This window comes from Ambystoma mexicanum, chromosome 7q, assembly GCF_040938575.1.
Source record: "Ambystoma mexicanum isolate Mex_15411 chromosome 7q, UKY_AmexF1_1, whole genome shotgun sequence".
Classification (NCBI taxonomy): domain Eukaryota; kingdom Metazoa; phylum Chordata; class Amphibia; order Caudata; family Ambystomatidae; genus Ambystoma; species Ambystoma mexicanum.
In genome coordinates, this window is record NC_090941.1 from 998,635,428 (window position 1) to 998,651,593 (window position 16,166).

The window sequence follows — 16,166 nt, forward strand, 5'->3', positions numbered from 1 at the left end:
ACAATGTAACACAACTGTCCATCCACTGCAATGCTATTACACCTAAATGAATAGTCTGTTGCTACTGCACTGTCACAAGTGAAGACTCTAAACCAAATCCTGGATGAGCTCCCAGCCTTGTCACGACTAATCTGGCGGTCCCTTTCAACTCAGGGTGTTCCTTTCCCCCCCAGGCAAGGTGGCGTGCACCCAAAGCGCTTATACAGATTCAACTTTAGTGAGGCCTCCAATCCGTCTCACACCACGACAACAAATACCATCTATACCACCACTGATTGCGTTACTTTTTTTCTGTTTCTTTTATTCTTGTGCCTGGCTCATTTAACACACCTTTCACAAAGTCATGACAAAATAGACACGTTGCAATATAGATAGATTATGAAATAAGTCCAAGTTCTACACTATACAATAGATGGTAAAAAGGTCTCTCTAAAATCCAAATTTTATAAATCATCTAAAAGACATTACAGATTCTATTTTAAAATTGGGCCGGTACAGTTAGCTCTGTATTTCATTTTTTTAAAAATGTATTTATTACCCAGTAGAAAGGCCCAAGGGGAGCACCTGCTAGCATGTACCCAAGAGCAAACAGCCCAATATGGTGCCACGTCACCACCCTATTTTGCAAAGCTTGTATAAGGAGACAATAGACCACTCATGAACATATTTGGAAAGGTAAATGAATCCCACATGAGGACCAATGACAAGAATAGATGCAATGTTGACACTGTCAACCATGCCATCCTGCTCAATTGTCTCCGTGACAACCTGGGTATCACCAGTCAGGCCCTGGTGTGGCTTGACATCTTTCCTCTCTGACCGACCCTCCCAGGTCCAACTTGGGTCCTTCCTCTCCGCTATCTTTTTAACTACCTGTGGTGTCCCCCATGGGTCTAACCTCCCTCCCTGGCTGTTCCACCAATACCTGGCACTCCTTGCCCACTGCATTGCCGCTCTCTGCCCCAGCTTTCAGTGCTATGCAGATGACACTCAGCTCATTTTCAGGCTACCTTTGGCCACCTCTTCTCCGTCCCTCCTTAAATCTCTGACTGTCTGTGTGCTTTCCAGTAGTGGTGTAGCACCAATGACCTCTGCCTTAATGGCAGTAAGACTGAGATTCTCCTCACCGGCACACCCACTCCCTCCTTTCCTCTCTGGCCGGCCTCTCTTGGCCCACTTCCTGCTCCCACCTGCATGGCTAAAAACCTTGGTGTCATCTTCGACTCCACACTCTCCTTCTCTCCTCACATCTCTGATGTCTCTAAGAAGTCATACTACCAGCTGCACCTCCTCAGAGGTATTCTTTCTTTCCTCTACTTCCCCCAGAAGCTCACTGTCTCCAGAGCTCTGGTTCTCTCTAGGCTGGATTACTGCAACAGCCTCTTTCTAAATGTGCCTGCCTCTACTCTCCGACCTTTGTAACTCATCCAGAACAGGACTGCAAGACCAGTCCTTGGCCTCAAGCCCAGGGATCGTATCTACCCAGGACTGAAATCTCTGCAGTGGCTCCCAGTGGTTATGAGGATTGAGTTCAAAACCTTATGCATTGTCCACAAGGCGTTCTGGGGCAAGGGGCCTCAATACCTAACTAAATTTCTTCCTTCTTGAGCTCTTTGCTCATCTGCCTCCAGCTCCATCAGGGTCAGTTGCTTCTCCAAGCAACGAGTTGGTGGTAGATCTCTTTCTTCAGCTGGGGCCTCCCTCTGGAACAGCCTCCCTGTCTCCCTTAAACTTGAGGAGAACCATCTCCGGTTCCGGAAGCACTTCAAAACCTTTCTCTTTGCTTCTGCCTTTTCTCCTCCTCTCCCCTGCTGACCTCCTGGCTGTAACCGGAACTGCACTGGTTACCTGGACACCCTCTAATCTCTGGCCCAGCTCCCTCCCCCACCAGGCACACACTCCTGCACTGCCTGCCTGGACACCATCGCACTTGGGGACTGTTTCTGTATCCCTACAGTCCCCCTACTAGCACTTGACCCCTGATGTCTGCACTTACCCTTGCACTTGTCACTTGCTGGCCGTTACTTTTACTTATTGTTATTATCTACTCCCATGTGCTGCACTGTCCCTTCTCCCATCCCATGCACTCGCGCAATCTGAATGACACCTGGCCTAGTAGGATCGTTGTCTGTCCTGTCCTGTTCCCACTCCCTTGCCTCATCATGCCTTGAAACACTTGTGTATAGGCACGTTATAAATTCCATATCATATCATATCATATCATATCAATGAGCTAGGAGCCAGGCCGGTGTATAGTACGAATATATATATATATTTATTAAGTTTTGACAAATTTAATAGCCACCAAAATATCAACCACCAATGTTGTGGCACTACACAATATCACTAATTCACATTTCTTGCACCAATTGACTAACACAGGTGTAAATGACCTTCAGTTGCGATGTGACACAGGTAAAATGTTGAAGTTGGCAGTCACAATTTACATCCGATTTCTTGATAATTAACCAATAGGAAACATACAAAACACACAGTGATTGCTTAGTTTGGCACAATACTCCTTTCTCCCAGCAACACCCATTCTTCAGGCATCAATTAAATATGACTTTTCTGATCTGAATTCAAGGTACAGGGAGTGGGTATACAGCAGCAAATTAATTTTGGGTTAATTGGAAAAGGCAAAATCAAGAAAGGAAATCAATGAGAAAATCGTTTTGGGCTTTTTATTTGAATGAAATGTAGGTCTTTGGGAAAATCATTTTGGGATGCAAGTAAATAAATTGGAAATTTTGTTTTCCACCCTCTACATTCACTTGAATAGCAGCGTTCTAGGGTTACTTATTTTGGGATTATGGACACCCCACTTCAGTAAAGAAGACAGGGATTTCAGAAAGGTAGAGTCACCCAAGTACTTCATTGTCTATACCGCTCCAACACACTGGGCAGAATGTTGTTAGTTTCAAACTCTGACAACACTCATCCTATGATTTTCTATATGGGAATTAATTAATTTAACTTTAATTCACTGCACTAAGGATCTACACAGCTTCCCCCGTCCCTACAATATAATGGAAAGGACTAAGGCAGACAGTTCCCAATTTAAATAGATAGAGTGATTTTCTATAGTGGAATTAATTTGAATTGGATTTAATAAAATGTGCCCATTTTTGTTCATTCACTAGGCCTTTTATCGGAAACCAATGTTTTGAACTTGCTTTTATATTTCAATGGAACGCCACACTAGCCAGCTTCATTTGCACAATAGGGGCCTAGCATGGCCTCTCCATCTCTGTCACTCTGGGGCTGTCTTTTTACCCCACAGTCGAAACACGTGTCGGCTGACTTCTGACAATAAATATAGCAGTAACTGTTACACTTTCATGCTCAGGATGCAGTAAATAAAGACAATACTCACGCCTGATGACCTCAAATGGAAAGCAGGTGGGGGCGACTGTGAGAATCACTCTGTAACACCTTCTATTCCTGAGTGTGTAGCGTGCAGGAATGAAGGGGATCCAGGGAAACCCTTGGACAGGAAAAATCCCTGTTTTGGTGGAACTGCTGTCGTGCCTCGGTTCGGTTCCGTATGTCGTTCTCTCGCTGCGGTAAGATGAAGGCTGCTAGGATGTGCATCAGAGGCTGGACCACAGTAGGCAAAAGGAGAACTGTTTGTAACCAGTCTGGAATACGCAGCTGCCATTATCTAGCATGTGCATTGATTACCATTCAGCTGGATCTACAGTCTAAAATGCAGGAGATGGGCAGTCTTCCGCAAGTAAGGTTGAGGAAAGGAGATCCCTAGGAAGAGAGAAATAGAGTTAGGAAAGGACTAGTGAAGGAGAGGTAAAGAAAGTACATAAAGAACGAACTCACGAGCAGTAAGTGAAAGCAAAGCATTGCACCATGTCTCCTGCTTCTGGTGAACAAATCCCAGGCGCAGACAGCACAATGATGACGTGGAGGTGACAGTCTTTGTTCGGCACGCCCCTCCAAGGAAACTAGAACCGTATACAGCACACTGGTGGCCATATTGAGCGGACTTGCATACAGTGCAGAAACTCTTCTCCTCCATCGAGACCACAAAGTTAGAGGACGGTAACGGAACATAACACCAACAATGGTTCTCAAGACTGCTTTATTACAACAACAGTTACTTATTGAATAAACCAGCGCTCAGGTGAACAGGCCACACTCTCCTATTCGAAACCTAACACTTGAAGAAGGAAGGGCATCTTCACAAAAGAACCCCATTACCAGCAGCAGGGTAATCTGTTTAAATCAGTAGCTGAAGTGCAGTGATCTACCCATTCTACCACCCTGCAATTACTTGATACTCCTGTACTCCGATTTCATTATTATGGCATGCTGCTTGGCCAAAGCCCCACTTTTTAATAGAAAAAATATTCTGCTTGTGGCTACAGCCTAAATGACATTTGTGATGTCATCATTCATGTACTGGGTGTTTGTCTTAGCAGTGCACGGTGGTGGCGTGAGATAAGGCTGCTTAGCTTACCATAACTGGTGAATTTCTGTGGTTTTTCAGTTTTACTTGTAACCATAACATCACTTTCACAATGTTTTTTCATTGAATTTCATAGGTTTTTATTAGTGCAACTTAACCATAACATCCCTTTAACAAAGTGTTTTCATTGAATAATAACAATAATGAAATCATGTATAGAAAAATGCTTCCATATGGTTGTCTTACCACTTTTAAGTGCACAATGATTGGAGTTATTTTTAGCCAGCCTAATAGTATTTAAATGATTGGCCTTGCAATAATCAAGGGCTTAGTTGACAGAGCTGGGATTTTAACCTGTGACTGCTGGTCGCACACAAATACACACACACAGATCCTTGCAGCATGTGCTTAACTCGCTGTGCTGTCTGGCTGGTTTCTTTGCGGCAGCACTTGGCCTATGATGGTGGTATTTGGAAATGCAAACCTCTAGCCTATGAGTCTTTGCACTTCCTGGCAAATGATCTGCATCAGGAATGTGGTGTGAATGCTTGGCTATCTGAGAGTACATCTTGTAAACTCTGGCTGCATTTTGGCATATAAGCCAATACCTGGCACGAGATGGTTGCACCTGTGCTTTTAACACTGTTCATGGACAGATGATGCCAATCGACGTTGTGGCTGGGATGAGATGAGAGTATGTGGATGTATGAGGGACTACTTGGTACATGCTGGCTGTACTTGGCATATGGGTCTGCTCCTGGCATAATATTACTGTACCTGAACATGCGGCTGTACCTGGGCATATGCTGGGACATCATGCATCAGGTGGCAGTACCAATGCATATGGCTGATCATGGCATTAGGTGGCTGTACCTGTGCAAATGGCTGTACCTGGGCATATAAGGTCCCACCTGGTGCCAGATGGTGGTACTGAGTCATGTGGGGATGACCCTGGCATAAGATGACTGTACCTGAGCATATGGCTGTACCTGGCATCTAAGATCACACCAGGCATGATATGGCAATAACTGGGCATGTGGGGTTTGATCCTGGCATAAGATGGCTGAACCTGGGCATATGAGGTCACAGCATGCACGATATTGTGGTACCTAGTCATATGGAGGATGACCCTGGCACAAGATGACTGTACCTTAGCCTTTGGCTGTACTTGGGTATCTAAGATCACACCAAGCATAGTATGGCAAAACCTAGGCATATGGGGCTTTATCCTGGTATAGGATGTATGTATTTGAGCATGGTGGATGTACCTGGGCATATGAGGTCACAGCAGGCATGGGGTAGCAATACCTAGGCAGATGGGGCTTTATCCTGGCATAAAATGGCTGAACCTGGGCATATGAGGTCACACCAGGCACGAGATGGTGGCACCTAGTCATATGGGGATGACCCTGGCATAAGATGACTGTACTTGAGCATATGGCTGTACCTGGGCATCTATAATCACACCAGGCATGAGATGGCAATAACGGGGCATGTGGGGTTTGATCCTGGCATAAGATGGCTGAACCTGGGCATATGAGGTCACACAAGGCACGATATGGTGGTACTTAGTTATATGGGGATGACCCTGGCATAAGATGACTGTACCTGGGCATTTGGCTGTACTTGGGCATCTAAGATCACACCAAGCATAAGATGGCAATACCTAGGCATATGGGGCTTTATCTTGGCATAAGATGTATGTACTTGAGCATGGTGGATGTACCTGGGCATATAAGTTACTAGCAGGCACAGGATGGCAATACCTAGGCATATGGGGCTTTATCCTGGTAGAAGATGGCTGAACCTGGGCATATGAGGTCACACCAGGCACGAGATGGCGGTACCTAGTCATATGGGGATGGCACTGGCATAAAATGACTGTACCTGAGCATTTGGATGCACCTGGGCATCTAAGATCACACCAGGAAGGAGATGGCAATACCTAGGCATATGGGCTTGATCCTGGCATAAGATGTCTGTACTTGAGCATGGTGGATGTACCTGGACATCTAAGATCACACCAGGAAGGAGATGACAAAACCTAGGCATATTGGGCTTGATCCTGGCATAGGATGTTTTACTTGAGCCTGGTGGATGTACCTGGGCACCTGAGGTCACACCAGGCATGAGATGGCAATACCTAGGCATATGGGGCTTGATCCTGGCATAGGATGACTGTACTTGAGCATGGTGGATGTACCTGGGCATCTAAGATGACACCAGGCATGAGATGGCAATACCTAGGCATGTGGGGCTTGGTCCTGGCATAAGATGTCTGTATTTGAGCATGGTGGATGTACCTGGGCATATGAGGTCACATCAGGCATGAGATGGCAAATACCTAGGCATGTGGGGCTTGATCCTGGCATAAGATGTCTGTATTTGAGCATGGTGGTGGGCTTGATCCTGGCATAAAATGTCTGTACTTGAGCATGGTGGATGCACCTGGGCATGTAAGGTCACAGCAGGCACGGGATGGTAATACCAAGGCATATGGTGCTTTATCCTGGTATAAGATGGCTGTACCTGGCATATGAGGTCACACCAGGCACGAGATGGTGGTACCTAGTCATATGGGGAGGACCCTGGCATAAGATGACTGTACCTGAACATTTGGCTGCACCTGGGCCTCTAAAACCACACAAGTAAGGAGATGGCAATACCTAGGTATATGGGGCTTGATCCTGGCATAAGTTGTCTGTACTTGAGCGTGGTGGATGTACCTGGGCACATGAGGTCACACCAGGCATGAGATGGCAATACCTAGGCATATGGTGCTTTATCCTGGTAGAAGATGGCTGTACCTGGGCATATGAGGTCACACCAGGCATGGGATGGTGGCACTGTTAAGACGGATTTCTGAACTCTGTCCTGGTGGCGCAGAAGTTCAGAAGGCCAACCTAATTACTTGGAACAGGGTAACCTCTGGACGAGCCAGACCAATCAAGGTAGCGATCGCGGCGGTCAAGACTAGGTCTCAAGAGGGGTGAGGGTGACTGAAAGCCCGCAATGAGCACACAAAGCAAGAACACTTACAAACTACTCCAAACAGTTGTTATATTAAAAATATATACACATTTATTTCAAGGCCTTTAAAACAATGACCGTAGCGAGAAAATCACAATATAACTATATTAAACCAACACATACCATATCAACACAATATATATACAAATACGACAGTCACAAGCGTTATATGCACGAAATGTGTAGTCCACCTAAAAGGGAGGGAAAACAGGCAGTGCGAAATAATGCTTAGACCCAGTTCGCCTTCAGAGGCACCTAACTAGATGGAAGTCCGAGCCCTGCGAAGAGTGGAGCCTTGTGCTCAAAAGTACCTGCACGCGCTGGTGCCAACAGGCAAAAGGAGAAGCTCTTCGAGGGAAATCAGGCAGTTCAGTTTAGTGCACAAAAGAAGAAGAACAAGTTCCGCGACTCAAGCGCAGCCTCCACAGTGGGCAGAAGCAGAGCGCGAGTACGGACAAGGGTGCTGTTTTACACAGCGGGGAAAAGCAATGGGCTCCTGCAGGAGGGCGACCAGATCCTAGCTATGCTACTCACCGGTCCCCGATGCAAGCAGACCCAGGCTTCTCCGCGTCCGTTTCAGTAGCTGGCAGGTTCAGAAGAGCAGGGAACGCCTCGTCGTCGTGTTGAGTAAAAAGACGTCCCAATCGAAGAAACCTGCACAGTTTGTTACCACAGCAGGGCAACGGAGCGGCCGTGTGTATCTGAGCCAAATGTACACTACTCACTTCAGACTTGGGAACGCCAAGTGTACGAAGCGTGTGAGAGTGACAAGGACTCGAAATACTACATAACCTGGCAGCGGTTACAGAGCAAGACTCCCGTGTAAGCTGGTCAGTCAGCTGGATGGCCCAGAGACGCTTCCGAAGGCTTACTGGCAGGAGATGGTGAAGATGCCGAGAATAGCTGTTCCCGCTATTCCAAAGGGTCGAAGTACCAGTACAGGCCTTCTGGTTCGATCCAAGGCGAAAAGGGTTTCACAAGGCGACAGCAGTGCAGAGGAGAAGTCCTTCAGCGGGTCACCAGCGATTCCTCGGTCCAGCCTCTTGGTTGCAGGATACTTGGCTCCTGTATTCCTTCGTTCGTGAGAACTCAGGAGATCGACATGGTAGTGGTTTTTCCAGCCCCCTCTTATCCACGGTTCCCTTCGCGCCAAAACGGAGGGGACCCAATGGGAGATCCGCTCATCAACACTCACACCATTCGTGGACCAATCACGGACCACGGTGGTCCCAGGCATTCACACCACCCTAGACTCTCTGGCACCCAGGATGTGTATTGGGACCAGACATCCCAGCCCACATCCTGGAGGCACACACAAGACATGTAGAAGCCCGCGAAAGCATCCGTGTTTCGCGGGAAAGTACATGCCCAAATAAGGAAGGCCCCGGGTCGGCTCGACCTGGGGAAGGTGAAGGGAGCAAGACGGTCAGCGGACAGGACAAAGGAGCCTCGTGGTCTGGCCATTTTGGGAGCCAGACCACCATTTTGGGTTAAGCGCGGAAAACGCGCTTAGAACGCCACAAGGAGCTCAAAACACAAGAAACGATCGCTACCACCTTTTCCGTCCCTGAATCACTTGCACCGATCAGATACAATCCTAAACGAGTATCTAGGGCCTGTAGAAGGCTAGAGACCCAAGAGAGCTGTAACTTAGCTTACAGTGCCCTCTTGTGTCATGTTGCACGAAAGCCGCAACATGATAAAAGAAACTACGGGAAACAGCGTTCCCCGGTACTGACTGTCTTAAGGGCATGTCAGTTTCCCCGTAAGAAAGGAGCGAAAGCCCAGAGGAGTGCGGCAGAAGGCTGCACTTCTCTGGCAAAGTCAAGAACAAGGTGAAAAACAACAGCAAAAAGTTTAGGGGTTGCCACATGGAAGGAAAATTACCTACAATTACGAAATCTTTCCTAACACTCGCCCCTCCCAGACTATGGACAGGGGGAACTAATCCACCCCTTGATGAGTCTCTTGTTCAGGTCGGTTAAACATTCTGGACAACCCATCAGCATTGCTATGTTGGACACCTGGCCTATGCTCAATAGTGAAGTCAAAGCCTTGTGGACTTATGGACCACCTAAGCAACTTTGGATTCTCCCCCTTCATGTTCATTAGCCACTTTAAAGGCTTATGGTCAGTTTGCACAGAGAAGTGGGTCCCATAGAGGTAGGGCCTCAGCTTCCTTAGGGCCCACACAACAGAGAAACATTCTTTCTCTACCGTGGACCATCTGAGCTCTCTGTCCTTAAGCTGGCGGCTAATAAAACCAATAGGGTGTTCCTTACCCTTCTCATCTACTTGTGATAGTACAGCTCCTATCCCAGTGTCAGAGGCGTCCGTCTGCACGATAAAAGTTCTTTGATAATCAGGGGCCCTGAGGACAGGGGTCTGGCACAAGGAGTCTTTTAAGCCATTGAAGGCCTTCTCACACTCGTCGGTCCAAGTTACCTTCTTGGGTTTCTTCGGAGTTGTGAGGGCAGTCAGAGGGGCAGCTATGGTGCCATAGTCTGCCACAAAATTGCGGTAATACCCCGTGAGTCCTAAGAAGGCGCTCACTTGGGTTTGCGTAGTGGGGGTAGGCCAGTCTTGTACTGCTTGTACTTTACTGGGAAGAGGCTGTATCCTCCCTCCACCTACTTCATGTCCAAGGTAAACCACTGAGCCTTGTCCAATCTGGCATTTACTAGCCTTTATGGTCAGGTGTGCTTTCTGAAGAGCCTGGAGCACAATCCCGAGGTGTTTCACATGGTCTTCCCAGGTGGCACTGAAAACTGCTATATCGTCCAGATATGCAAGACAGAATTCGTCCAACCCATTCAACACATGATTCACAAGCCTCTGGAAAGTGGCAGGTGCATTCTTCAACCCGAACGGCATTACCCGGAATTGGTAAAGGCCGTCTGGAGTAGAAAATGCTGTCTTCTCCTTGGCATGCTCTGCTAAAGCTATTTGCCAATAGCCAGCAGTGAGGTCAAACGTGCTGAGGTACTTGGAGGCACCCAAAGTATCCACCAGCTCATCTGTTCGAGGCAAGGGGTCTGCATCTGTCTTGGTGACAGCATTCAGAGCCCTGTAATCCACGCAGAACCTCAATTCAGAGGTGCCTGCCTTTGGAACCAAAACCACAGGGCTGGACCAAGGACTAATAGAGGGTTCAATCACCCCAAGGTCTAACATCTTGTTGACCTCGGTCTTAATATAAGACCGTACTTTATCTGACATCCTGTATCCCCTACTTTTGGTAGGTACACTGTCTCCTGTGTCAATGTTATGTTTGCACCAAGGTGTCAAACCAGGCGACTGTGAGAACAGGGGGGAAAACTGCCTAAGCAAACTTTTCACCTCAGCCTGCTGATCAGAAGTCAGGTGAGGGGCCACTCGGACACCCTCAAAGGAGCTATCTGAAGGACCACTTTGGAACAGGTCGGGGAGAGGTTCCGACTCCTCTTCCTCAACATCTGAAGCCAGTAGCAGTGCTGCGATTTCGACTCTTGGGACGAAAGCCTTCAGCCTATTCACGTGAAACACTTTTGGAGCCTGTCCAGGCCTTCCAGGGTCCACTAAATAGTTAACCTCACCCAGGGGCTCCACCACTGTGTAAGGGCCTGACCATTTGTCCTGTAAAGCTTGAGGCCTTATGGGATTCATGATCAGGACTTGCTGACCAGGTGTAAAGTTGATGAGGGAAGCTTTCTGGTCATACCAATGTTTCACCAGCGCTTGTCCTGCCTTCAATTTATCACTAGCCAAGCCCATCAGAAGTACCATCCGTTTTCTGAGCCCTAGCACATAATCAACTACATTGGTAGTAACAGGGGGAGTGGGCATCTCCCATCCCTCTTTGACGATGGCTAAGGGTCCCCGTACGGGATGACCGAACAGAAGTTCGAAGGGGCTGAAGCCAACACCCTCCTGTGGTACCTCTCGGTAGGCAAACAGTAAGCATGGTAAAAGAAGATCCCATTTTCTTCTCTGAGGTTCCTCCAGAGCCCCAATCATGCTCTTTAACGTTCTGTTGAAACGTTCCACCAGACCATTGGTCTGGGGGTGGTATGCAGAAGAGAACTTGTAGGTGACCCCACATTCTTTCCACATAGCCTGCATATACTTCGACATAAAGTTGCTGCCACGATCCGACACAACTTCTTTAGGGAAGCCAACCCTAGTAAATATGCCAAGTAAAGCTTTTGCAACTGACTTGGCCGTTACAGTTTTCAATGGGATGGCCTCAGGATATCTGGTTGCATGGTCGACCAGCACCAGGATAAACCTATTGCCCGAGGATGTTTGCGGGTCAAGGGGACCAACGATGTCGATCCCTACCCTTTCAAATGGTACCCCCACAACTGGGAGCGGTACCAACGGAGCTTGGATTGTCGCGCCAACCTTACCAGACAACTGGCAGGAGGCACAACTCCTGCAGTGACTTTCTACTTGCACCCCCATCTTGGGCCAGTAGAAGTGCATGGATAACCTTTGCTTGGTCCTCTTCATACCAAGGTGACCAGCAAGGGGAACTTCATGCGCCAACTGCAGGAGGAAGGGCCTAACAGCAAGGGGAACCACCAACCTCCTATGGTCTCCTTCTGTAGACTCTGTGGGCTCACTATACAGGAGTCCACCTTCCCAATAAATCCTATGTGTCCCAGGAGGTTCACCCTCAAGCTGGGAGCAGGCCTGTCTCCTTAGGCCTTCCAGAGATGGGCACTCACGTTGGCCTTTACTGAATTCGTCTCTATCAGGACCTCCTTCAACTAACAAGTCTTTTAGTTCAGGATGATCGTTGGGGTCAAATACTTCAGGCATCGCCACCTCCTCGTCAGGCCCGGGCGATTGACCAACTTCCTCCACCGCAGTGGTAGGCGAGCTCCGGCGAATATTCTCTTTCCCTCGTCTTGACTTGTCGACTCCTTTCGCCTTGGGTTTCCCCTTCGGCTGGGGCGGCGTATTGGTCTTGCCCAATGCTGCCCGTGCTTGAGACCGTGTGTAGGGTCTTTCGGCAGTGTCTCCTACGAGCCCTAAAGCTCTGAGATCATTACCTAACAAGACCTTTCCCGGGACGTTTCTCTGAATGCTCACTGGAATCCTGACTGCTGTACCATTTAAAGTAAGATTTACAGGTATTACTGGGAACATACGGAGTGGGCCGTCAGCCAACTTAGTGGGCATCAGAGTAGCTCTGGCAACTTCCTCTGAGTCTACCAAGGTAGAATCCACTACAGTGCGACTGCACCCACTATCCCTAAGAGCTGGAGTATCTACTCCATTGATCAGCACACTGTCTTTAAAGTAGTGCTTGGTATTATCCGGAATCCTAGCATAAGCCTCTGCGACTTTAGGCTCCCAGGAACCCAGGGAAACTAAAACTACCTCAGCCTCTATCCCGCTGGGCAATGAGTCTGAGGAGAAGGATGCTCCTGTAATCTCTTCTTCCTCGTAGGAGGAGAAGGCCAGATTAGCGGAGTGGACCCCCAAAGGTCTAACCTTACACCGGGGATCCCCCTTCACGTGGTCAGTTGCTCCACAAGCAAAACAAGATCCATTGGGTCTGTTTACATAGGGAGGCTTATTGTAACCAAAGGTCTGTTTCGGAGGCTGACCTCCACTACCCTGTGAGTTCTCTTGTGTCTTAGCCTTATTTTTCTTTTTGTGGCCCTTATGAGAAGAAGATTTAGCAGATTCTCCACCCTCCATATCTTTGGACTTTTTCCCTTGCTCCTGCTTACCAGGATGAGTTTTGTCCTTATGCGACACTCGATGTGACACCCATAAGTCTGCTGCAATGGCCAGCTTCTTAGGATCTATCTCCTTCGAATCGGCCAAATGCTACTTAAGCTCCGGGGAAGAAGACGCAAAAATGTGTTCCAGCATGACAAGATTTATCATGCCTTCGAAGGTAGAAACCTTATAACCTTCAACCCAGCTAGTTAAGTTTTTCAAGGATTCAGTGACATAAGATACCCAAGTACCACCTTCCTTTTTCTTATACTCTCTAAAACGTTTCAAATATTGGGCCGGAGTCTTCCCAAACTTTAAAATGAGAGTTTGCTTTAACATTGCGAAATCAGCTCGCTCAGCCTTCGACATTTCCATAATGGCACTACAGCCAGAATGGGGCAGTCTGCTGAGTAACCAGGCAATCTTATCAGCATTGTCAACTTGTTGAACTTCGCATGCATACTCAAACGCATTCAGCCAGTCCATAATGTCATTCCTTTCTTCGACACACTGAGCAGATCTTTCGGAAACCGTGGATGAGAGGAGGCCCCAGACCCATGTCCAGGACCCTTGGACCCATTTGCAAACTGAAGCTTGGCCAGTTCCAACTGGTGATCCCTGTCTTTTTGTTTTTCTGCCTGTTCGATTTTTAGTTTGGCTATGCTGAATTCAAGCTCCTGCTGCCTAAACCGCAGCTCTTGCTTCTTGAATTCAAGCATAGCCTCCCCATCAGCACTGGCAGAGGAAACATTAGACATCTCGTCCTCCCTGTCCTCGTGGTCGCGATGGATCAGTGCAGCGGCAGAACCGTCGGTTCTACCAGTGAGAGCAGCCCCACCACCTTCCGCACTGTCTTCAGAAGTTATAGCGTCAAGCTGCGCTTCTTGCCATGCCACGATTCTTTGGATCATTTCCAATTTCGTGCCTTGAGAGGAAACAACTCTCTCCGCACACATCTTTTTCAATGTTTCTGATTTGGAAGCATTTAAAGTTAACAAGGTATTTGTTTCCATACTGTTAGATAGGACTATGGCCTTTTTAAAGTTATACTACAACAATTCACTACGTGTCCTGGTTGGAATAACCTGAAATGCCTTAGTTCGTGCGCACCACTGGATACCTTCAGTCGTATCCCACCGCTGTACACCAATTTGTTAAGACGGATTTCTGAACTCTGTCCTGGTGGCGCAGAAGTTCAGAAGGCCAACCTAATTACTTGGAACAGGGTAACCTCTGGACGAGCCAGACCAATCAAGGTAGCGATCGCGGCGGTCAAGACTAGGTCTCAAGAGGGGTGAGGGTGACTGAAAGCCCGCAATGAGCACACAAAGCAAGAACACTTACAAACTACTCCAAACAGTTGTTATATTAAAAATATATACACATTTATTTCAAGGCCTTTAAAACAATGACCGTAGCGAGAAAATCACAATATAACTATATTAAACCAACACATACCATATCAACACAATATATATACAAATACGACAGTCGCAAGCGTTATATGCACGAAATGTGTAGTCCACCTAAAAGGGAGGGAAAACAGGCAGTGCGAAATAATGCTTAGACCCAGTTCGCCTTCAGAGGCACCTAACTAGATGGAAGTCCGAGCCCTGCGAAGAGTGGAGCCTTGTGCTCAAAAGTACCTGCACGCGCTGGTGCCAACGGGCAAAAGGAGAAGCTCTTCGAGGGAAATCAGGCAGTTCAGTTTAGTGCACAAAAGAAGAAGAACAAGTTCCGCGACTCAAGCGCAGCCTCCACAGTGGGCAGAAGCAGAGCGCGAGTACGGACAAGGGTGCTGTTTTACACAGCGGGGAAAAGCAATGGGCTCCTGCAGGAGGGCGACCAGATCCTAGCTATGCTACTCACCGGTCCCCGATGCAAGCAGACCCAGGCTTCTCTGCGTCTGTTTCAGTAGCTGGCAGGTTCAGAAGAGCAGGGAACGCCTCGTCGTCGTTTTGAGTAAAAAGACGTCCCAATCGAAGAAACCTGCACAGTTTGTTACTACAGCAGGGCAACGGAGCGGCCGTGTGTATCTGAGCCAAATGTACACTACTCACTTCAGACTTGGGAACGCCAAGTGTACGAAGCATGTGAGAGTGACAAGAACTCGAAATACTACACAACCTGGCGGCGGTTACAGAGCAAGACTCCCGTGTAAGCTGGTCAGTCAGCTGGATGGCCCAGAGACGCTTCCGAAGGCTTACTGGCAGGAGATGGTGAAGATGCCGAGAATAGCTGTTCCCGCTATTCCAAAGGGTCGAAGTACCAGTACAGGCCTTCTGGTTCGATCCAAGGCGAAAAGGGTTTCACAAGGCGACAGCAGTGCAGAGGAGAAGTCCTTCAGCGGGTCACCAGCGATTCCTCGGTCCAGCCTCTTGGTTGCAGGATACTTGGCTCCTGTATTCCTTTGTTCGTGAGAACTCAGGAGATCGACATGGTAGTGGTGTTTCCAGCCCCCTCTTATCCACGGTTCCCTTCGCGCCAAAACGGAGGGGACCCAATGGGAGATCCGCTCATCAACACTCACACCATTCGTGGACCAATCACGGACCACGGTGGTCCCAGGCATTCACACCACCCTAGACTCTCTGGCACCCAGGATGTGTATTGGGACCAGACATCCCAGCCCACATCCTGGAGGCACACACAAGACATGTAGAAGCCCGCGAAAGCATCCGTGTTTCGCGGGAAAGTACATGCCCAAATAAGGAAGGCCCCGGGTCGGCTCGACCTGGGGAAGGTGAAGGGAGCAAGACGGTCAGCGGACAGGACAAAGGAGCCTCGTGGTCTGGCCATTTTGGGAGCCAGGCCACCATTTTGGGTTAAGCGCGGAAAACGGGCTTAGAATGCCAAAAGGAGCTCAAAACACAAGAAACGATCGCTGCCACCATTCCCGTCCCTGAATCACTTGCACCGATCAGATACAATCCTAAACGAGTATCTAGAGCCTAAGAGAGCTGTAACTTAGCTTACAGTGCCCTCTTGTGTCATGTTG